This window comes from Miscanthus floridulus, chromosome 19 (assembly GCF_019320115.1).
Source record: "Miscanthus floridulus cultivar M001 chromosome 19, ASM1932011v1, whole genome shotgun sequence".
Lineage (NCBI taxonomy): Eukaryota > Viridiplantae > Streptophyta > Magnoliopsida > Poales > Poaceae > Miscanthus > Miscanthus floridulus.
The window spans coordinates 72,827,949-72,851,879 of record NC_089598.1 but is presented as its reverse complement, the minus strand read 5'-3'; the positions used below and the strand labels follow the sequence as shown (position 1 = coordinate 72,851,879).

Here is a 23,931-nt window from a genome sequence, read left to right as displayed (position 1 = left end):
CGAATGAAGTTTATATACAAGCAAAAGGTAGCCAAGCGTGGCGCCAAACACCACGAAAGGTTACCCACCCACGCAACGCGACAGAGTACACACTACCATGAGTTATCGTTGCCGAGTATAGTTGCAGAGCAGCTAGTAGCTCCGACTTCCCATGGCAAAACACTGACAACCCATCATAAGATGTCAGACCAACGGGCCTGAAGCAGTAGGCTGCAGCAGGTCATCGTTGCCGAGCTCAACGGCCCCGCGAAGAGCAGCTCCGACTTCCTGCCATGATCCCACGCCCCGCCCGCGGCGTTTGCCGAGCCTCTAAAGCTGAAAACCCAACCGTTGGAGAAGGAGGGTTGGACACGCATCATCGTTGCCGAGCTACACCCCCTGATGCAGCAGCTCCGACTTCGCGATGCAGAACTCGCCTTCTCGCATCAACCGGAGGCGGAGGGCATCCGCCGAAGGAGACATCACGGCCGAGACGAATTTCCACAGCGACGCCTTCAGGAAGGGTACGACACCAGATGCGTCGCCGTTGCTTGTCCAGGAAAGGACCAGGTTTTCACCCGTGGAAGACATGGCTGGGGGCACAAGAACACGACGCCCCAACAAGAAAAACGGCGCCCACAGGCGTTGCCGTCGCCAAGGCTTTCGCCCGAGGTGCCCCTAGCCATACGTCGAGCCAAGATGCTAGACCGTAGCCTGTCGCCACCGTCGTCGTCACTGTCATCCCGCAGAAGCTTCTCCAGAGGGGCATCGACGCGCCGGCTGCTCACAGCAGCCGCACAGTTGTGTCGGCCGCCACCCCCTCCGATCGGGCAACATGCAGAACTGGACTTACCCTGCCACGCGCGTCACCCTGCCGCATGCCGAAGCCGTCGCCATCTATCGTCGCCGGCCCAAGCACCCGCCATCGATGCTGCCGACCTCCGCCAGCCACCGTCAGGCACATGCCCCACCACGGGTGCCGCCCCTACCCCGGGGGCACCGGATGTGGCCGTGGCGCCAGATCCAGTGCCCCACCGCTGGCTTCTCTGCCACCCACCGCCGTCGTATGCCGTACGGGCCACCGCCACAGCCACCATGAGACCTTGCGGGGCAAGGACCACCGTCGAGCCGCTGCCGCCGAAAGGCCCGTCAGCCGCCCCTGCGCACGTAGATCGAGCGCAGAGGGGGCCAGGTCCGGCCGCTGGGGAACCGCATCCGCCAGCCGCGGACCGGAGTAGGTGGGCTGGCCCGGGCCGGCTGCTACCCCGGCAAGTCAGCAGGCGTGCGGGCACAGGCAGGTTGTCTCCGCCTGGGCGCCGCCCCGGCCGCCTGCAGGCGCGCGGCCACCCCATCGCCGGTGCTGCCGCCATGGACACCGCCCAGCACCTGCCGCCCTCCCCGTCGTAGATCCGGTCAAGGAGCGCCAGATCCGCGCGCGCCGGCGCAGGGGACCGGCTGCCGGCAGCTGTGCATGGGAGCACCTCCGGGAGAGAGAGAGAGAGAGAGAGAGAGAGAGAGAGAGAGAGAGAGAGAGAGAGGGAGGGAGGAGAGAAGTCCCAGCCGCCGCCTTCCTTGCTCTCGGCCATCTCTGTCGTCGAGCTCCGGCAGCAGCCAGGCGGTGAAGGCGTGGGGAAGGGCTGGCGGCGGAGGAAGGGTCGCCGCCCGAGCCGCCCTCCTGGAGAGCGACGCGGCCCTGCCCTTTCCTTTTCTCTTTTCTAGATGAGGTCTTCAAGGACATCTCCTTTTCTCTTTTCTAGATGAGGTCTTCAAGGACATCGAACCCCTTATAAGATCAGTTCTTGATGGTTATAATGTTTGCATTTTTGCATATGGTCAAACTGGATCAGGGAAAACATACACAATGGTATGATGCACTGGATACAATTATACAAATATCTTCATCTGACTAGTTTTTTTTCGAGAAAATGGGTCTTTTCTTTTCAGTTATAATGTAATAATGTATTTTCCTTTCTGCAATTATCCCAGACTGGACCTGAAAATGCAACAGAGAATGAACGGGGTGTCAATTATAGAGCTCTGAATGATCTCTTCCATATTTCACATAATTGTGGGGACACCATCATGTATGAAATAAATGTTCAAATGATTGAGACATATACAATGAGCAAATTCGTGATCTTCTTGGCAGCTATTGTTCAGAGAAGAAATATCCTTTTTCCCCTTCCTTCATTTATTGAATTCACATGTCAACACTTTCTTCAAGTGGCTTATGATAAATTCGATGAACCTAGTTTATTATATGTATTACTTCCTCTTCTGATGAGCCTAGTTGGCTATGAACTATTCCCTATAATTCGAAATGTAGGTGGTTTAGGACATTGACACGGTCTTCGGTATGACACTTTGATTTGCAATTTTGTAAAATACATACTATTTTGATAGAAAAACTTATATTACGAAAGTATTTTTCATGATAAACTAATAACGTCAACCATGTGGTATCAATATATATGACTTTCCGTGTATTGATGGGTAAGTTATAGAACTTCGAGCTCTAAAACGATCTACATTTGGAATCGGATGGAGTAGTTATGTTGATTCAGTTCAAGTGAACATATGTAGAAACTCAAAAATAAGTTGGACATCCTTTTATCATCCATGATGTACTCTTAGTTATATGTACATTTTATAATAGCATATCACTCAAATCATTGACATATTTTAAATGGAATTAGAGTTTACTAAGACATCCTGTTTTTCCTTTAACTCCTAGACGCTAGAGATTATGAATGCCAGCCAACCCAATGGGCTTGTCGTTCCTGATGCAACGTTGCATCCTGTTAATTCAACATCCGATGTCATTGAGTTAATGAGAATAGGACTTGCGAACAGAGCAGTGGGTTCGGCAGTGTTGAATGAAAGAAGCAGCAGATCTCACAGGTTTATTTTCATGTCCCATAATCTAGTTACATTGTTTATTATGATTATTTTTAAAATAGAGTTACTTTGATCAATTATGCAGTGTTGTTGCCATACACATTCGAGGTGTCGATTTGAAAACAGGAGCTACTATACGTGGTGCACTACATCTTATTGATCTTGCTGGGAGTGAGAGAGTGGACCGATCTGCTGTTACAGGCAATAGACTCAAAGAAGCACAACACATCAACAAATCTTTGTCCGCTCTTGGAGACGTCATATTTTCTCTATCGCAGAAGAATGCTCATGTACAGTACCGGAACAGCAAACCTACACAAGTCCTACAGAGTTCTTTGGGTGCTTACCATTGCTATTTGTTCTATATACTTCTTACATGTTATCGGTTACTCACCTAACAGTTTTCATCTGCAGGCGGCCATGCAAAAACCTTGCTGTTTGTGCAGATCAACCCAGATGTCTCATCTTATTCGGAGACTAAGTACTTTGAAGTTTGCTGAAAGAGTTTCTGGAGTGGAACTAGGTGCTTCAAAGGCGAATAAAGAAGGCAAATATATTAGAGAATGTATGCAACAGGTGATAAATTATTGTTTTCCTTTTGTCCATCCCTTATTCATACATGGCACTAGATATGGATTACTAATGTTTATTCTCTATATTATCCAATGGGATGAAACTTAACTAGAGATTTTTCTTTCAAATCGAATGCGAAATTGTAAATACCATTCTTCTCACCACCAGTGTTATACATAATCTTTTTATTTGTAATATCCTTTCCACCCCACAGCTCTCAGTGCTCAAACATAAAATTGCAAAGAAAGATGAGGAAATTAACAGATTACAACAACTCAAGACACAAACTCCAAGGGTCAGGACAGCAAAACGTGCAGATTCCCCATTGAAACATTCGTCTTCCTCCCCAGGCATATCTAATTTAGGAAGCAAAATCCATCATAGAAGAATGGCATCTAGTGGAAAGGCAATGAGCATTGGCAGCAGGGTGCTAGCCCACAGGATCACCGGCTCAGGTGAGTCGACGACGTTCGAGCGGCTTGGTGAGGACATCCGCGAATTGCCGACCAATTTCGACGAACTCGATGACGATCTGCCCTCCATCGACACAGTCCCTGAGAAAGTGGAACTTCACGTCGATGTGTTTGCTCCGGTCGTGCAGAACCGGATTCTTCGCGAGGGCGATGGCGGGATAGTTGTCCACCATCAGTGCTGGTGGGTGAGCTTCCACGCCGGTCAGCTCGCCCAGCAGTCGGCGTAGCCACACAACTTGGCACGTAGCTGTGGCCGCCGCTACGTATTCTGCCTCGCACGTAGATAGCACCACCATCTTCTATTTCAACAACTGCCATGAAATCGGAGCCGACCCGAGGAATACGAGCACGCCAGAGGTGCTCCATCATCTGTCGATGTCCCCCGCCATGTCTGCATTGCTGAACACAGTGAGCTACAGCCTACTGCTGCCGGTCTTGGAAAAAATGATCATCTGATCCACCGTCCCCTTGATGTAGCATAGTAGCCGCTTCACCGCAGCCCAGTGATCCTCTCTGGGATCCTCCATGAAGCAACTAATGCAGACCACGGCGAACGCAATATCCGACCTCGTGTGGACTAGGTAGCGCAGACCGCCAATGATGCTCCGGTAGAGTGTTGCATCCACCTTCGCCGCGGTGCTGGCCTTCGTCAGCTTCAGCCGCTCCTCCATCGGAGTCACGCATGGCTTGCCCTTAGCCATGCTGCTCCGCTCTAACAGCTTCGAGGCATACGCGCTCTGACCGAGCATGAGTTCCTCCTTCATCTGTCTCACCTCGATGCCGAGATAGTAAGACAGTGCGTCGAGATTGCTCATTTGAAAATGAGCCGCCATCTCGCGCTTGAAGCTGTTGATGTCCTCCGTGCACGCGCTGGGGACGATTAAGTCATCCACATACACGCCGACGATGAGCTCCTCCATCCCCCGTCGCCACGTGTAGAGCGCGTGCTCGGTTGCGCACTGCTGAAACCCAAGCTCGCCCAGCGTAGCCCACAGGATCACCGGCTCAGGTGAGTCGACCACTCACTAGTCTTACCGACCACGGCCGAGCAAGACAGAGGTTGTCCGACCACACACACTATGGCTCGAGTTAGAAGAAGAGGGATAACATAGCATACACATACAGTACAAGTACTAGTGTTGGTCGGAGCCCTGTATAGGAGATGGCAAAACTGAACTCTCTTTGTTGAGTTGTAGTGGCAAACTATATATACAACTCTATCCATCTAGTCCTAGTACAGTTGCCCTACTGCAACACTGACTAGATAACACAGCAGGACTGACTTCTACGCCTATCCCTGCATGTGGCTACAGTCCGATAGGTGAGCCGTTCAGCGCCTTCCTCTACAGCGGCTATAGTACCACAACAGGGGGCCAGTTCGGTGCTGCCTTCCCTTGCTGTGTGTTCACATAGGAAAGCAGTAGATTATCTAACAATTCTTCCTCTTATCCTACTGCTATCCCTTGTACCCTCTCCATGCCGATCATGGCTTTCAGCTCCATGAGTCGATGCTGCCATCTCGCGCTTGAAGCTGTTGATGTCCTCCGTGCGCGCGCTAGTGACAATCAAGTCATCCACATACATGTTGACGACGAGCTCCTCCTTCCCTCATCGCCGTGTGTAGAGTGCGTGCTCGGTTGCGCACCGCTAAAACCCAAGCTCGCCCAGCGTGGCGCCAAGCTTGGCGTTCCATGCTCGTGGGGCCTGCCGTAGCCCGTAGAGCACCTTGCGTAGTCGGAGCACCCTATGCTCCTCTCCCTTGACGATGAAACCTAGAGGTTGCCTAACGAAGACCGTCTCTACCATTTTGCCGTTGAGGAAGGCTGATTTAACGTCCATGTGATGGATGGGCCAATCCTTTGCTGCTGCCAAAGCTAGTAGCAAATGGACTGACTCCACGCGTGCTACTGGCGCAAAGACTTCCTCAAAGTCGATGCCCTCACACTGAACAAAGCCTCAGGCGACGAGGCATGCCTTGTGCTTGACAATGGTGCTGAGCTCGTCTCGCTTGACCTTGTACACCCACTTCAGGCTAATTGAACGACATCTTGGAGGTGGATTGATGACCTCCCAAGTCTTATTTTCCTCGATTGCCTTCATCTCCTCCAGCATCGCTCATCGCCAGTTGCCATCGCGCTCCACCAGCACAAATGTGGGTGGTTCCTCTACACTGACGAGCAACAACTCTTGATCATTCAGCAGCCAACCAGCCAGGCCTAAGGACCCTATGCCACCAACAATGTCGTCTAGCCTATAGAAACGCATCTCCTCACCTTCGTGGAAGGCATCCACGAACTCAGTGATGTCACTTGGAGGTGAGGTGAACTCGATCGGCATCGATGGAGTTCCCTGTCCCGCCTGAGTGCTCGGCACAACACCTGGAATGCTTGGCACCCCGGTTGCAGTGCTCGGCACTACTTCTGGACAGCTCGTCACTACTCCTATAGTGGTCGGCGCCACTGTAGGTGTCGGGTACCATAAAAAGGGGTCCCCTAAGCAAGAACCGAAAAAAATCGCTTAGACCTTGTAAATATCGAAGCCAAGAAACAACCACCGGCAAACCCCCACCTTATCCGAGGCCCGACTGGACCACCCGGCCCACCTCGAACAGTATCCGGGCTCACCCGAAGTGGGCTCGGCCTAGAACGAAACCATGAGGCCTTGGACAAGGTATCGGTTCTCTGACTCGCCCGAGGCCCCGCGCCACAAGGCCTCAGACGAGGTACTGATTCTCTGACTCGCCTAAGGCCCCGCGCCACAAGGCCTCAGACGAGGTACCGATTCTCCAACTCGCCTGAGGCCCCGCGCCACAAGGCCTCGGATGAGGTACCGATTCCAGTTACCGACTCGCTCGAGGCTGGCTCGGCATCAACCCCATCACCGCCGCCTTGACCAACTTCTCTGATGGGACGTCACATCCAACTAATGTGTCCAACCACTCCCGCGATGTCAGTCGAACGATGGCATGATACAGCGGAGTGGCCGATGAGATGGGAGTCACATCGACGCCATGCCGTCCGGGACAGGACGGGGCAGGGGTTACCGGCCACTGTGCTCGGCACTGTCACTACTAGGGAAGTGATCATCAATGACGCTCCCCTTTCGTCACGGAAGACTCCAAAATCGCCGCCAAAGTTCTTCTATGATGAACTTGTGACAAAAACAGATTTGTCATGGAATGAGTGTCATTGATCAACAACTGTGACGAAATGCCTTGTTTCGTCACTGAATGGATATCATTCAATGACGAAGAGTTTTTGTCACTGATGTACCCAGGTTTTTGTCATAACATGCTGCTCCGTCAGGTTACCAAACGGCGCTTGCCACGCTGGCAGCTGACGTGTCTTGCGCACGTGGCACGTCCACGTGGCAGGTGACGTGGCTAGCTGACGTGGTAGCTGACATGTCCAGTGACGTGGTGGGTCCACATGGCGCTTTTTTGGGCCACATGGCACGCTATGATTAGTCCACGTGGCTTCCTGTGAGTGGTTTACATTTTCATCACAGAACCCAGAATCTTCATCACAGATTAAAATTACGATAAGGTGACAGAAAACAAAATTTTCGTCACTGATCACATTGCAATAACATCACAGAACCTAGAATTTTCATCACAGATGCACATGCTACTTTTTTTACAAAATGCAAATAATATTAAAATGACCAAATGTTTCCATAACTTAATAGATCCAGCAATCCAGTCACCATACAACTGACTCAACACTAATAAATTCAGTTCATATATAACTAACTTGACATCACATTCCAGGTTCTAGATTGATCTCAGTTCACATTATCACAACTAATAATATAAAGTTGCCAAGCACCAGCAACATAGGTTTTAGACTAAACAAAATCAGCCAGCAACACAGACCCCTTGCCAAGCACCAGCAGCAGCAACACAGAGCCCTTGGTAGCACAGACCAGCAGCAACGGTTCATGTTGAAGAATTCAGGGACAAGATATGCTTGAGCAGCGCATTGTTCTCCTCCATTACCTTTTGGTTTGCCTCTGCCAGCTTCTTCATATCCTCCATCTCCCTTTGTGTCCTCTCCATCTTTTCCTCAGCTTCTTCAGTTTTCTTCTTGAGCTCATCGATTTCATCTTGTACAGCAGCCTTAGCTTCAGCTGCTAGTTGTTCCCGAAGCTCTTCTTTTGATGCTGCTGAGTTGGAGGATGCCACTGGTTTGATGCCAACATTCTTTAGGAAACTGTTTGAGCTATTCTTGGAGAGCATCTGTGACACAACCTGCACACTAGATACTACTGTCTCTCCTTCAGCAACAGGTGCTGCCCTCAAAGCTTCCATGTTGGACTGAAACAACAATGAGCCATCATTAGTTCATACTTATTGAATTAAAGTGAGGTGCAAATATCACACAAGATGTATTTTATTTGCAGATTGTTATCAGCTTGTTATCAGCAAAATGGAATCTTATTTGCAGTCAAGTAAGGTAAATTAAAATGTTCAGTTCATGTTTGGGGTTAGCATTTGAGGTGAGCAGGCAGGCAGAGTAGAAAGATAGATATGCACAGTGATAATTGCATATTCAGTTCATGTTTTAGGTCAGCATTAAACAGTGATAATTGCGTATTCAGTTCATGTTTTAGGTCAGCATTAAACGGATGACAACATAATATGCACAGTGATACTTGCATATTGTAGAAAGACTGAACCAAGATGGCAGAGTAGAAAGATAGATACATATAATGAAGGAATAGCTTAATTAGATATAGCAATGTACAGAAGGAACAATTTATACTTTAATGAGCAATGGTTGGGGCAAAGAGACAGAAATTTCATGTTCTTAGTATTTTTACTCTCATTCAGTGAACATCAGCACTTGAGCAAAATTACAGGGGACTTAATGGTTCACATATCAACCTCCCAAATAACAGATTTCCATTTATTATTGATCTTCTCAACCACAGTAAATAAGAGAAGGCAGATAAATTTCACAGCAGTCTATATAATTGAGAGTAAAAGAATCCTGAATCAATCACAAATCATTTTAATATATCCATGTCAGACTTTCAGGATAGCATAGCAAAAGTGTAGAACACATACGCCAAACACATGGTGCACCGAAATAGATGTCGGGACTTACCAATGCTTCTCTTGCTGGTTCACTTAGACCATGTTTGGAGCTGGTATGGCATGTCTCGAAGGCCTCCACCACATCAAGTTCTTCATCTTACGCTGTGCTGGGCTCTGCATTGTTCCTCCCATGCTTCTGTTTCATAGAGATTCAATTACAGCAAAGTTTTGTCAGTCTTATGATACAAAGTCAGTGCTATGTCGAGAATCAGTTACTTACATATGCATGCAAGTGTGCCACATAGCTGCGAGAGCCGGTAGTCTGATGATACTTGACTTTACCGTGATTAGTCTTGTTCTTTTCACTTGTTTCCTAAAGGAGAATGACATGTGAGATGAGATCATAGGTTAAAAATGATAAGATCCACTGGAAACTGAATGAGAAAGAATATACCCATACCATGTTCTTTGGATCAGACCACTTTGCAACTAGTTCCCTCCACTGTTCATCAGTCATGCATTCAACTGGAGAAGTTGTCCTAATCTCATTTGCACTTACACCATTGAAGTATTTCTTCTTGAGCCGATAACGCCTTTGTCACACCCTAGAGTGCAGCATATCGGTGCAAGCATCCTCTATTGGCTTGTCGTTAGTGTTAATGGCCAAGCGCTCCTAGTCATTTGACAATTCCATATTTAGTTAGTCAATTTAGGCTAAGTAGATATACAAGTTTACCATAAAAACAGTAATGCACTTACAGAGAGCTTTCCCACAAAATTTTTGTAATGTTCATCATCGTTCTTGTATAATTTCCAATGAGGTAGGATAGGAACCTTATCCCGAATGATGACACTAGCCTCAGATGCAAACTTGGCTGCTTGAATAGGTTCATGAGGCCTTCTTTTTCCTTCAGCAATAGCTATGGGCATTCTCCTTCCCATAGCTTTTGTCATCCTGTCTAGCTGTGTTCCCTTGGTGGGTGGCCTGGGTCTCCTTGGGGCTCTCTGTGCAGGAGCTACAACATATAATTTGCATTTAAATGCTTTAGTTTCATTGAAATCAACAAAAAAGATGACCTATTTCAATGACAAAGAAAAAATAACTTGCCTTCAGTGCCTTCCTCTCCAGCTACATTGTCTTCAGCAAGTGTCATGTCTTGAAAACCAGCTACACCGTCTTCCTCTACAGCTGTAATGTCCTGACCACCAGCTCCACTGTCTTCCTATGCACCTATAGAAGACCTTTGTGGTATTTCATCATGACCATCTGTATGATCATCTTCAATCTACCCATCTCTCACTGAAAGTTGAAGCCTTTTTGATGATCTTAATAGGGCCCTAGGGGGTTGCACCTGTGAACCTTCCGGTGCCCACACTCTCTTACTAACCCTAACTCCCGGCGCCATGTTGGGACCTATCTTCTTCTTCTTTGAAGCGAGGACTTTCCATCTAGGCCCTGAAGGAGACTGTGGAAAAAAATAAAGTAAGTCATGTGCATTAATAATCAAGAGCATATATTAAAGAACAGGTATGAAAGAAAGAATATGTATCTAAAAAGCAAGGGCATACATTAAAGAATAGATTAAAAACATTCAAATGCGATGCAAATATTCCCCATCTAGTAATTTGAAGATAGAAGAAGCACCTTAGTGGGTTGTGGCTGCGCATCAGATTCAGTTTCATCATCATCACTATCTCCTTGATCATCATTTTCAAGGAGATACTCCGATGTATCCGAATCTTCACTACTTGTTTTCTTGTTTGCTAAGGTTTTCCCCTTCTTTGTAGCAGATTGAGGTAAAGAATTACTAAGTTCACCTGATATTGTTAGGATTCCGAGCGCTTCAGACACCTTCTATTCGCCACCACTTGTTCATCCCGCCTTCTCTCATATTCAGTTTATTGAGGTTCTTAAAAGAACAAGTAGATTGTGTCTATTAGAGAATAAAAAGGAGTAGTAATAATAGATGCTAGATAGAGAAGAGGTAGGAGCTAGTAGTGCTTGCGGAAGAGCTAAGGGATAAGAGGTGGTAGGTTATAGGCAACAAGTAAAAGGTAACAGCTAAGAGCTGATAAATGATAATGGTCAGGAACTAAAATATGAAACATTCAGTATAGGCATATGGCTAGAAAAAATTCAGAGCTACCAAAGTGAACTGAAACATTCAGTATGTACACAAATTGGCTCAATGTGTTGATGTCCTTAATTCAAATTCATGGCTAATATTTCTGAGACAGTACACTAACCAGCAAGAAATAAGTTTGTTCTAATCTACTAAATGATTCAGCGGGCATAGATCATAATATCTTTTATTTTCTCTCAAATATTAAACAAGTATGCCTGCACATTGCCTCTCTAACTACTGATTCTATCATTTTGTTCAAGTATGCCTGCACAAGTATACCTATCAGGAACTCTGCAACAAGTATGCCTACACAAGTATAGTTGGGCAACCAGTATGCAATTATATATTTTTAGTGATAGCTAAGAATTTGATTTCCAAAAACATAAATGCCAAGATAAATCTGAAATAAGCTTAATAAGTCTAGTGCTAAGGCCACCCTATGCAGCTGCATATGACTAAATGAGTTCCCACAATTGTTGTAGTATAATGCAAAGAACAGTCCATAAATAAAGAAGGTTAATCAAATGTGTTGATTTATCAACTGAACTTGCTAATAGACAAATGATTCATGAGCAAATATCAATAGCAGAAGCTTAGATCCTATTATTCAGTGAAATACTTGGAGAAAACGTTTCTTTATGGACTTCATACCAGTTGGTAGCATTAGTAGTTAACTGTTCTGTAACTAGTTAAAACTATTGCGTTCTCTAATAAATTAGAGCTATGTAAGGATAAAGATATGCAGGTGAGAAGGAAGGTAGTCCATCACAAATTAGAGCTATGTAAGCCTAGCTTTTGTCTCCATTGAACTGGTTGGTGTAAATTTCTTATGGAACAGTACAATATGTCCTACCCTGAGCTCAACTTCTAGCAGCACAAACACACAACTACACAAGCATGTCGGCTAATTTTATAAGCATGTCAATGAAGTCCAGAATCTAACATGGGATTACTTCCAATAACATGTAGCTGACATTGGTATTTTGACAGTAAGCACATCTTTAATTACTTGCAATATAGCCTAGCAGGCAGCACATCATTCAACAAACATTCTACAATAATAAAGCAGTAACAGACATCGAACAATCATTCATAAAAAGCTGAAGAACGCAGACTAGTAATTGCATAGAGGACTCACCTACCTTGTTCTTGTTCTGCAGGTCTCTTCCTACCTTGACCCCTTGTTGCCACCATTGCCACCAGGTGCTCATCGGCGGTGGTTGTCAAAGGGGAACAAGACCCGGTGCGGTGAACCCAAGTCGACGGGGAAGCAAATCCAGTGTGGCGATGACACACAATTTGACGGTGGTTAGGGTTAGGTTGGGCCGAGAAAGAGGTGGAAGGGGCGAGATAGGTCCATGGGGCGATGAGAGAGAGGGGGATGTCGGGGACGATAGAACTCGTGGGGGACCGAGCTACTCGGCGGCGGTGGTTGTGTTCCGGCGGTCTGGCTAGGGTTTGGAGAAATAGGGAGGAAGAGAGGACGAGTGGCCGAGGGGTGAGGTGACGAGGGAGAGGGGGATGTCGGTGATGACGTAGCTCGCGGGCGACGAGGCAGCTCGGCGGCGGCGGCTATGTTCCGGCGGTGCGGCTAGGGATTGGAGAAATGGGTGGGTGGGGGAGGGGTGGGGGGATGAGGGGGAAAAGAGGACGAATGGCCGAGCGGTGATGAGGGAGTGGGGAAATGGTGGCTTTTTTCGGTATGACACGGGGAAATCCCTTTTGGCGCGTCCGAGGGTAGGCAATTTTATTTTGGTTTTTCCAACTTTTTTGTGTTTATTATTATTTTATTTTTCTATGTACATTTTGTTGCCAGAGTTTCAGTTATTATATTATTGCTTAATGATCATGACATAAAAGTTTCAAATGTGTTTTGGCAAAGTGGTACTATACATCATGTACAAGCATGAACAACTCTCACTTAGTTATTAGGTTATATGTTAGACATGTATGCCTTTGCGAGGATGTGCATGACCACTTTCTCAAAATTAGTTGAAACTTTTTTGCCAACATCATACACCAAAGTGGGGTGTCTATGCAAGTTTTTTGAATTTTTTAGCTACCTTAGCATATTTTAACAATTATGCTTCACTAATCCAACAAAAAATTACAATAATAGGAAAACTTGGTCAGAAAATCGCACAGATGCACAAAACATCATAGTTTGGCTCCATAAACATCCCATAAAAATTTCAAATGATTTGATAAGGTGGTAGTATACATCTTGTACAAGCATGAACAACTCTCACTTAGCGACAAGGCCATATGTGAGACATGTATCCCCTTGTGAGGATGTTCATGACCACTTTCTCAGAATTAGTTGAAACTTTTTTTCATTATTGTACACCAAATTGAGGTGTCCATGCAAGATTGTAGAATTTTTTAGCTAGTTTAAGGTATTTTAACAATTATGCTTCACTAATCCAACAAATAATGACAGAAATAGGCAAACTTGGTCAAAAAATTGCATAGATGCACACAACATCATAGTTTGGCTCCATAACATCCCTTAAAAATTTCAAATGATTTCGACAAGGTGGTAGTATACATCTTGTACAAGCATGAACAACTCTCACTTAGCGACAAGGCCATATGTGAGACATGTATCCCCTTGTGAGGATGTTCATGACCACTTCCTCAGAATTAGTTGAAACTTTTTTTCATTATTGTACACCAAATTGAGGTGTCCATGCAAGTTTGTAGAATTTTTTAGCTAGTTTAAGGTATTTTAACAATTATGCTTCACTAATCCAACAAATAATGACAGAAATAGGCAAACTTGGTCAGAAAATTGCATAGATGCACACAACATAATAGTTTGGCTCCATAAACATCCCATAAAAATTTCAAATGATTTCGACAAGGTGGTAGTATACATCTTGTACAAGCATGAACATTGCTCACTGGTGCCAATGATATATGTGAGAAGCAATATTAGTGCATGCCCATTTTTCTCAAAATCATTTCAAACTTTGTTTTTAGTAGAAGCAATATTAGACTAATTAAACATCTACAAAAAAATGGACCATAGAGAAAAAAATAAAACAAAAAATGTTGGCAAATAAAACAAAAAAATGTTGGCAAATAAAAAATTGGCTCCAACAGGGTTCGAACCTGGGAGCTCGGGGTGAATCTCAAAGAGCCTTACCGTTGCGCTACTCAAGTATGTTCAGTTGTACTCGAGCACACTTTTACTTAAACCAAATTCAGTTAACGTTCTTTTCCATACCCCCTCCATCCTCGTGTTCTTTCCCCAATCCCCTCATTCTGTCTCATGCTCCCCAGCCACAACCTCCGTCCAATCCCCTCAATCCGCCATGAGCTCCCGATGTCATGGTTCGGCAGCGCGCCACGCGGCCGCTGTCCGATAAGATGCAGCCCCGCGAGTCCCCCGAGGCCATCGCGGCGCGCGCCATCTGGGAGGAGCTCGGCGCCCGCGCCCGTGCCCGGATCCATGCCGAGGTGTCGATGGCATGCCTGAGGACGGGGAGTTGGAGGCCGAGGAGACCGGCAAGGATGACGGGGGCGCCGGCGCCGGTGCCATCACTGTGAATTGGATGGATGTGATTTTGTGGATTTTGTGGTATATAACTTTGTTGGATTATGTGGATTGTGTGGTATATAATCCTCCAGGTATATAACCTTGTTGGATTTTGTGGTTGGATGGATGTGATTTAAGGTACCCAGATAGGATTCTTAGATGTGATTCAGAGTTGGACCAGCAACCACGAAAAATTAGTTAATTTGCTATCAGTTCCAATTAGTTCATTTAGAGTTGGACCAGCAACCTTGTTGGATTTTGTGGTTGGATGGATGTCATTTAAGGTACCCAGATAGGATCAGTTCATTCAAATGTTGTGGTGTGCTTATTGAGCAAACTTGTAGGCTAAAGTTTTATCTTACATAGCTTTGTCATATTCGATAGCTGATAGTGTTCTATTGTTGCCCGTTTCAGGAATTCTGTGGAGAGGCGAATGATGGCGCTGGTGACCTAAAGCTTACTGATTGACTTATTGGTGAAACAACATTCAAAGACCATGTAAGAACTGAATGCAAAGAATGCAATGGAGGAGTCCTCACCTTGGCACACTCTCAGCTTATGGGACTGGTCATTACTTCTGAATTTTGCTAGTATCCCTAGTACAGAAGCCCAATCTGAATAGAGGTGCCCAACCCGAAGCATGAAGCCAAATCTGAATTGTAAATTATAGCTGTGAAATATGTAAATAGAGTTCCCACTGTTGTAAATTATGTAGATTGTAACTGATCAATGGAATTGAGTTCCCAGTCCAAATGTGAATGTATCTGAGTTTGATCATGAATCTGAATGTGAGCCCAAATCTAAATGTGTGTTTGAGTTTGAATCTGAATTTGAATGTGTTACAATGTCAATCTCTGTGGCTTTTATGATGGGTTGGCTAGGGGACAACAGATGTGCTCGACTAAGCTGTAACGCAGCACATGTTTGGTTGCAAGGAACAGACTAAGCTCTGTACCATCCTTGAAGCATGTTGGCAAGCATGTTCTGAATAGTCAGTGCATATGTAAATGAAAATAGAGAAGGCAAAAAAAGAATAGGTCCATACTAGAATTTAGGATAATCATGTTGCAATAACAGATCCTGAATGATTGAAAAAGCATTCTGTTGCCAACAAAATAAATACAAAAATGTTGGGAAAACCAAAACAATAGTGGGACATGTCACTGGTCCATACTAGAAATAAAAACAGTACGTCAAGGTCCATACTAGAGATCATCATCTTCATCGTCTAGGGACATGTAACCATTGTTCTCATTGCCACCATCACTACAGTACTGCTCTATTGTCTCATCTTCTTCCTCATCCTCACTATCTTCATGAATAATAGGTTGCTTCTTGCTTTTTATAAGGTGTTCTAAATTTCCTTCAGTTATAGTGGCTTCTCCACCTTGAATATTCTACATGACCTCATTTTCAGCACCTGCTTGCACTACATGTTTAGTATCAGAACCATACTCATCCTGATGCACATCATGACTGTCCTTATCTTTTTCAGACACATCATAAATATTCCTATGTTCAAATTTCTACACAACTCACCAATCTTTACCTAAAGATGTGTCTTGCAGGTAAAATATCTTTTTTGATTAAGTCGCTTAGATGAAAGGATCAGTCTTGTACCATAATGACTGCACATTGATGGATTTGAAATGTCCGTCATCTCGAAGGCCTCTCGTCTTGCCTTCTAGATTGAACCAATCGCATCGAAATAGAACCACCGTCCGACGGACTTGCAGATTCGAGTTATATTCCAACTCAATTACCTCTTTAAGGACTCCATAAAAATCTACGTCTTTCCCATTATGTGAACCTTCAGTCAGTACACCACTATTTTGTGTCAGAAGGAACTTCTCATGATCCACAGTGCTATACCGCACTCCATTGACCTTGCAAGCTGCACAAGTCTTAACTCATAGATCTGGGCCACATGATAGTGCCCACAGTCCTTCGCTAACCAATTCTGGATTCTCCTTGCATTTGTTCGCAATCTGTTGCAACAAAAGTAATCAGTTCAGCAAAGACATATGGACACTAATTCATGTATTGAACCTACAAACACAATGTGTAGTGACTTACATGGCACTTAAACCACTTTGCAAATCCTTTTTCAACCATTCTATCAACATCACGTGCACCTTGCTCCTCTAGATCGGCCCTGTACAAGCTGCAGGGCAAAGTTTAGTCATAAGAATATTTTAAAATTTTAAAAAAAACTTAAACTGAAACATCTAAATGATACTTACTCCACATATTCCTCAACTTCGACACAATTATTTAGCACATACCAGACTAACTTATTCAGGACAACATCATCAATGTACTGCCTCCTATCAGATCCAACAAGAGTAACACCATGCTTAAAAACAGAGATGTCATCAGGCAATGGCACCTCTCTAGCACTACCATCATCACGGTTAAATCTAGTGTCAATATCCTCCATATACCTAGAACAAAAAGTCAAGGTGTCACTTGCCATATATGCGTTAGCAATTGATCCTTCTGGCTACCCCTATTGCTTACAAAATTCTTCAAAGTGCCTAGCCGCCTTTCTATTGGGTACATCCATCTGTACTGAATAGGTCCTCTAAGCAGTGCCTCATCAGGAAGATGGACGGCCAAATGCACCATGACATCAAAGAAGGCAGGTGGAAAGATTTTCTCAAGCTTGCATAGGATCAATGGAATTTCTTGTTTCAGCCGTTTCACAACATCAATCTGTAGATTTCTACTGCATAGTTCCCTGAAGAAGGTCTCGATCTCTGCAACTGCTTCATATACATCCTTCCTCACTAGTCCTCTTAGGCCAGTAGGTATGATTCTTTACAGGAGTATGTGGCAAGAATGTGTTTTTAGCTTTCCCTGGATCTTTGAACCATCTGCAGTTATGTATCTTGCTAGGTTAGCTGCATATCTATTAGGAAACTTGATACCTTTGAGAAACTTGCAGAATGTGATTTTCTGATCCTTCCCCAAGACATACGGAGCAGGTGGAGCAATGACTGAGTTGCCATGCTGCTGCAAGTGAAATTCAGGTCTTATGCCCATATCATACAAATCTAGCCTAGCATTGGTTGTGTCCTTGGTCGTGCCCTGTACATTGAGTAATGTGCCAAGAATGTTTTCACATATGTTTTTCTCTATGTGCATCACATCGAGATTATGTGGAAGCTTTAGATGTTGCCAGTATGGCAATCTCCACAACCCAACTTTGCGGCTATAAATCCTTGGACCCTCATTGTGCTTCCTTTTATTCCCAGTAATGTCAGGATGCTTCCCTGGCCTGACATCTTTCACCTTCTCTAGCTCCTCTAGGACCTCCTCCAAAGTGAACTTGCCTGGCTCATCTTTGTTTTCACGCTTACCATCAAAAGCCAAGCTTCTCCACCATGCATGTCCCTGAAAAAGGTAACGACGGTGTCCAATGTAACATATCTTATTCCTTATTGCCCGAGACAACGGATCCTTGTCGCAATGAATACATGCATAATACCCTTTTGTTGTTCACCCTGATAACGTGCTCATCGATGGATAATCATGTATACACCACAGCACGGTAGCGCAAAGGTCAAACTTCTTACCAGTACATGCATCAAAGGTGCGGACACCCTTCCATAGATCGATCAGGTCTTCAATTAGGGGCTCAAGGAACACATCAAAATCCTTTCCTAGAGACTTTGGACCTAGGATGAGTAATGCCATAAAGCAGTTTGCTGGATTCATGCATTCCCATGGTGGGAGATTCAGGGGTGTCAGAAGCACTGGCCACATACTGTACTGGGTACTCATGTTGCCGAATGGATTGAATCCATCAGTAGCTAAGGCAAGCCTCAGGTTCCTCGGGTTGGATGCAAAGGTTTTTTCTCTCCTGTCGAAATCCTTCCATGCTTCCCCATCAGCTGGATGGCTCATTACATTGTTGACTGGTGTCCTCTTTTTCTGGTGCCATTGTGTTTCCTCAGAAGTTCGCTTTGAAGCAAAAATTCTTTTCAACCTTGGCAAAAGTGGAAAATGCCTCAATACCTTGTGTGGAACCCTCTTGGTCCTAGTTTCATCTTGCCATCTAGATGCCTTGCATACTGGACACACATTGTCTTTAGCATACCTCTTCCGAAACAACACACAATTGTTCGGGCACACATGGATGTTTTCACAGCCAAGACACAATTCTCTAAGATATTTCTTGGCCTCATCATATAATTTTGGCAACTCACTCTGAGGGTATCCTTCTAACAACAACTTGATCATCGCGGAAAATGCTGTATTCCCAATTCGATTATGAGACTTGATATACAACATCCTCACCAGAAAAGAGAATTTTGAGTGCCTAGATCCTGGGCTAAGTGACTTCTTCACATCATCAAGGACTCTTGCAAACATTGGTTGTTGTCCCTCTGCCTCTACCGCAGCATACAGCTCTCCTATCATCTCTGGTACTCCATGATCCTCATCATAGTCATCATCGGCCACATCCACATGTATCCCAAAGTCATGATCCCTTCCTTCGACCTGCTGCTCCAAATTCTCAACCACTTCAGTATCCGCCGACTCCCCATGATGAATCCACCTAGTGTACATAGCTAACATTCCATAAATGTGTATATGGTCACTTGCATCATGCTGAGACTGCATTTTTTGATTTAGACATCTGCTGCACAGGCAAAGTATCTGGCTGTCTTTGGGGTATCTTTCACTAACAAATTGCATGAACTCTTCAACTCCTTTCACATATGCAGGTGTGAATGGTGCCCCAAAAATCCAGCTTCTATCCATCTGTTTTGACGGTACAATAAACCTTGTACTCAATCCTTAAATTCCAGTAATAAATTCAACAAAATTTAAAACATATCAAAGACATGCTTATATTTAGAAAAAAATTGAATACAAATCAAACCTTGTACTTGGCGATCCTCTGCTCATGCACCACGCGCAGCTCTGCTCGCTGACGGTGCTGCTGTGCCCCACGCGCGCCGCTGCTGCCCCGGCGCCAATCTACAGCTGCTCGCCGATGCTGCTGTTGTGTCCTAAGCGCGCCGCCGCTGCTTGGTGCCGCTCTACTTGCCAGCATGGCGCTGATAAGTCACCGGGGATGCCTCGACGCTGGGTATAGGACCACGGACGCCCTCGCGATTGGCCGCCAGGGATGTATACGTGATCGGCCGCCAGGTACGATGTCCTCGCAATCAGCCATGATGCATGTGTACGGGCCCATTAAACCAATCCATAAAAAAACAAAGTATCACATAATGACTAGATAAAAGGAAAACATGTATGCTGTAGACATGAATGGCTGTGCGTTCCGGTGGTAAGACACCTACCTGTTAACCATGAGGTTCCAGGTTCGAACCCTGCCGCGGGCCTCCTTTTTTTGTGCAAATAAAAAGGAGGGGAATGCTGCTGGTCGAGCTGGGCCGTGGGCCAGCAGCACCATGTGTTCGCCGCCGTGTCCCGCTAGTGGGACCGCACGCCATGTCATCGACATTTATTCAGCACAAAACGAAAAAAATGTATCTTATAATCATAAAAGCGCGTGTGTTCCAGTGGTAAGGCTCCTACCTGTTCACCAGGGAGGTCGCGGGTTCGAACTTAGGGAGGAGCAATTTTTTTGCAAAAAAAAATAAAGGGAGGGGCGGGTAGCTGGTTGACCTCAACCATGGGCCCGGGCGCCACGTGTTCACTGGCACGCCTAGCTGGTGGGACCACATCGCCATGTCATCGAGGTTGGGACCCGAAGGTGGGTCCGCATAGCCATGTCCTTGAAGTGGGACCCGACGGTGGGACCATGACGCCATGTCCTCGAGGTGCAACAAGAGCCAAACAATCAATGACGATTTAGTTTTTGTTATTGTATGATGATATTTTCCTTTTCGTCATTATCCTTATTGCCAAACCTCCGTCACTTATGACTGATGATGAACCAGCAAATTTCATCATAGAATGCTAGCATTCTGTGATGAATTTGGTAATCGTCACGAGGGAATCGTCATTGATTAGCACATTTCTAGTAGTGGATGGGCCACGAAGCGCATAACCACCACATATATCAAGAGAGGTCATGTATTTTAGTTCTCTTCCATTCAGATGAAGTATGGAAGTAGTACAACAAGACATTACTACTACCTCACTACTAACTACTACTAAAACTACTACTAACAACTACTTAACTACTAATAGTACTAATACTAAGAACTACTTAACTATTAACAACTACTACTACTAACCACTACTACTTACTAACTACTACTAGATTTACTAACTACTACTACTACTCACCCTACACTAAACTAACATACTAACTAATACTACTAACCACTACTACTTACTAACTACTACTATTTACTAACTACTGCTACTACTAACCCTACAACTAACACTACTAACTACTACTACTAACACTACAACTAACTACTACTAACTACTACTACTACTAACCCTACAAGGGTAGGGCTTACCTTGGCGGCAAGAATGACAAGAGTGAGGGCTGACGACGACGGCAGGGATGACCGCAGCAGCGCGAGGATCAACGGGCGGTCGGAATGAAGCGAGGATCGACGGGCGGTCGGGTCGGCACCTTCCTCTTCTTCCTCCTCCCCTTTCTCTTTCTTCTTCCTCCCCTTCTCTTTCTTCGTCTTGCTCCTCTCCTTCTCCCTCTGCTGGCCGGCCGCAGGGGCGTGGGTCCGCTGGGCCGCCGGGGCCGGGCGCCGGCGAGCTGGGGGGGGGCGGGGCCGCCGGGGTGGGGGCGCGGGCCGCCAGGGCTGGACGGGGGCGCCGGGGCGGGACGGGGGCGCTGGGGGGCCCGGCAGGAGCTCGCCGGCCGGAGGGGGACGACCGGGGGCGGTGGCGGCGCGGCAGGGACGGAGGGCGCGGGGGGGCGGGTGGGGGAGAGGAGGGGGTCGGTTGGGCCGGCCCGTTGTGGGCCTTTAGGTTAGAAGCTTTGCCAAGTGTCGGGCCCAGCGGCACTCGGCAAAGTTTTTTACAATTTTTTTTAAAAAAATCCTTTGCCGAGCGCCCTGTGACCTGGCGCTCGGCAAAGACAGTCTTTGCCGAGTGTCAAGGTTGGCACTCGACAAATTAAAAAAATTGTTTTTTTCTCCCCATTTTTTCCTGGGCCTTGCTACAGTAATTGAAACTCCATTTCAAAATTTGGGACAATTTTGAGTTTTTTACTATATTTCCTTAATTATTTTTGTTTCATTGAATTTTTTCGACTATTTCAAATTTGAACTGCATGTACATGAAATAATGGAATTTGGTCATTCAAAAAATGGTATTCATGATGTTTGGCGTATGTTGAGGCCGTATCCAGGAACTCGCATGAAATTACGAGCATCTTGTTGTCGTAACATGGCGATGTACTTGCGGTAAAAGTGTATTTAAATTATATAAAATCCAAACGAAGTCCGAAAATCACGAAACTTGTGGAGATGTTTGGCTTTTAGGCATCCGACGTCACAACTTGCTTCAAACTTTCTCAATTTTTTACCACGGCCTCCACATGCGATAACAAGACACCTCGACAAGTTTTGTGATTTTCGGACTTCGTTTGGATTTTATATAATTTAAATACACTTTTACCGCAAGTACATCGCCATGTTACGACAACAAGATGCTCGTAATTTCATGCGAGTTCCTGGATACGGCCTCAACATACGCCAAACATCATGAATACCATTTTTTGAATGACCAAATTCCATTATTTCATGTACATGCAGTTCAAATTTGAAATAGTCAAAAAAATTCAACGAAACAAAAATAATTAAGGAAATATAGTAAAAACTCAAAATTGTCCCAAATTTTGAAATGGAGTTTCAATTACTGTAGCAAGGCCCAGGAAAAAATGGGGAGAAAAAAACAATTTTTTTTAATTTGCCGAGTGCCAACCTTGACACTCGGCAAAGACTGTCTTTGCCGAGCGCCAGGTCACAGGGCGCTCGGCAAAGGATTTTTAAAAAAAATTGCAAAAACGGTTAAAAAGTATTTGCCGAGGGCCTAACGGTGATGCCCTCGGCAAAGATTGACGGTAGAAGACGGACATCGTGTCAGGCGGTGTTGCCGAGGGCCGGCCCTTTGCCGAGGGTTTAGCCCTCGGCAAATAATTATTGTTGCCGTGTGCTTGTCTTTGTCGAGGGTCTGGCCCTCGGCAAAGAGTCTTTGCCAAGGGCTGTTCTTTGTCGAGGGTCAGGCCCTCGGCAAAGACTCTTTGCCAAGTGCCCGATTATTTGCCCTCAGCAAAGGGACATGCCCTCGGCAAAGATGCTCTGTCCGGTAGTGATTGCCTTGCACTTCCACAGAGTGACATATGTAATTAGCTACAAATATATAGTTTTGACTCATCAACTGAAGACCAGCACCTTAGATCAATCTAAGAGACACATATTTACAATGGATTGTGTAACCATATTTGCAGTTCTGCTGAAGGTTGTTCCTTCATAATGGCAAGGGCAATACAAATGGAGGCATTGGCATTACTGAAGAATCTGATCTGGAGGATCAGGTATTCTCTAGATTTACCGAAAAATAGTTTGTCCATGTGACCTTGTTTCTCTAGGACTTTATAAATAGTGGTGACAAGCAAATGACTTCCTATCAGTGAATTTTGAGAAGACAAACACATAATTAGGAGGCAGTATGTTCCTGCAGTGTTATTTTTACATGAGTGAAGCTCCATTGTTGATAATTTGTTGCTTACTCATACCTTGTTTGTTTATTATGGTTCTATTTTTGGGTGCCTCCTTGTGTCACATGCTGAAAAGACAAGCATTTGTGCTAAGGTAACTTCCTGTAAGTCAAAAGCTTAGTCCAGGCTGATGCAAACTGCCCTGATTGAATTGCTCCTATTTTTTGCATTCCCTGACATTTGTAGTTTACTAACTCAGAAAGTACACCTCCGACGAGCTATCTGGGTTCAGGGGCCGCCGACGTGGTGATCGTCGACGCAGGGGACGAGGAGTACGCCTCCGACGAGCTGTCCGGGTTCAGGGGCCTTGTTCTTGATCTCTCTTACAGGTGAGATAACAATCACACACATGTATGGGTCCACGTATTAGAGACATGTGGTTATATCAGTGCACATGTTAGGCTGATTAACTACATGGCACAATCACTAAATCACATGCATATATAAAATTTTAATCTTGCTTATATCAGTGCTTAAGTGTGCTGATTCTAAATGCATAATTACACACATAAATCCCACCCTGGAGTAACATTGAAAGTCTGTGTGTAATGTCCTGGGATTGTGACTTCACTGGGTTGGGTTCTGCGGATCTGGGGTCTGGGCAGCGGTGGATCCAGGAAATATTTTAC

The 23,931-nt window shown here is 45.3% G+C and overlaps 1 pseudogene; it reads left to right on the top strand.

Annotated features, from left to right (window-relative positions):
* LOC136526170 (kinesin-like protein KIN-14M) overlaps positions 1-23,931 on the top strand; it is a 108,486-nt pseudogene that overhangs the window by 36,628 nt on the left and 47,927 nt on the right.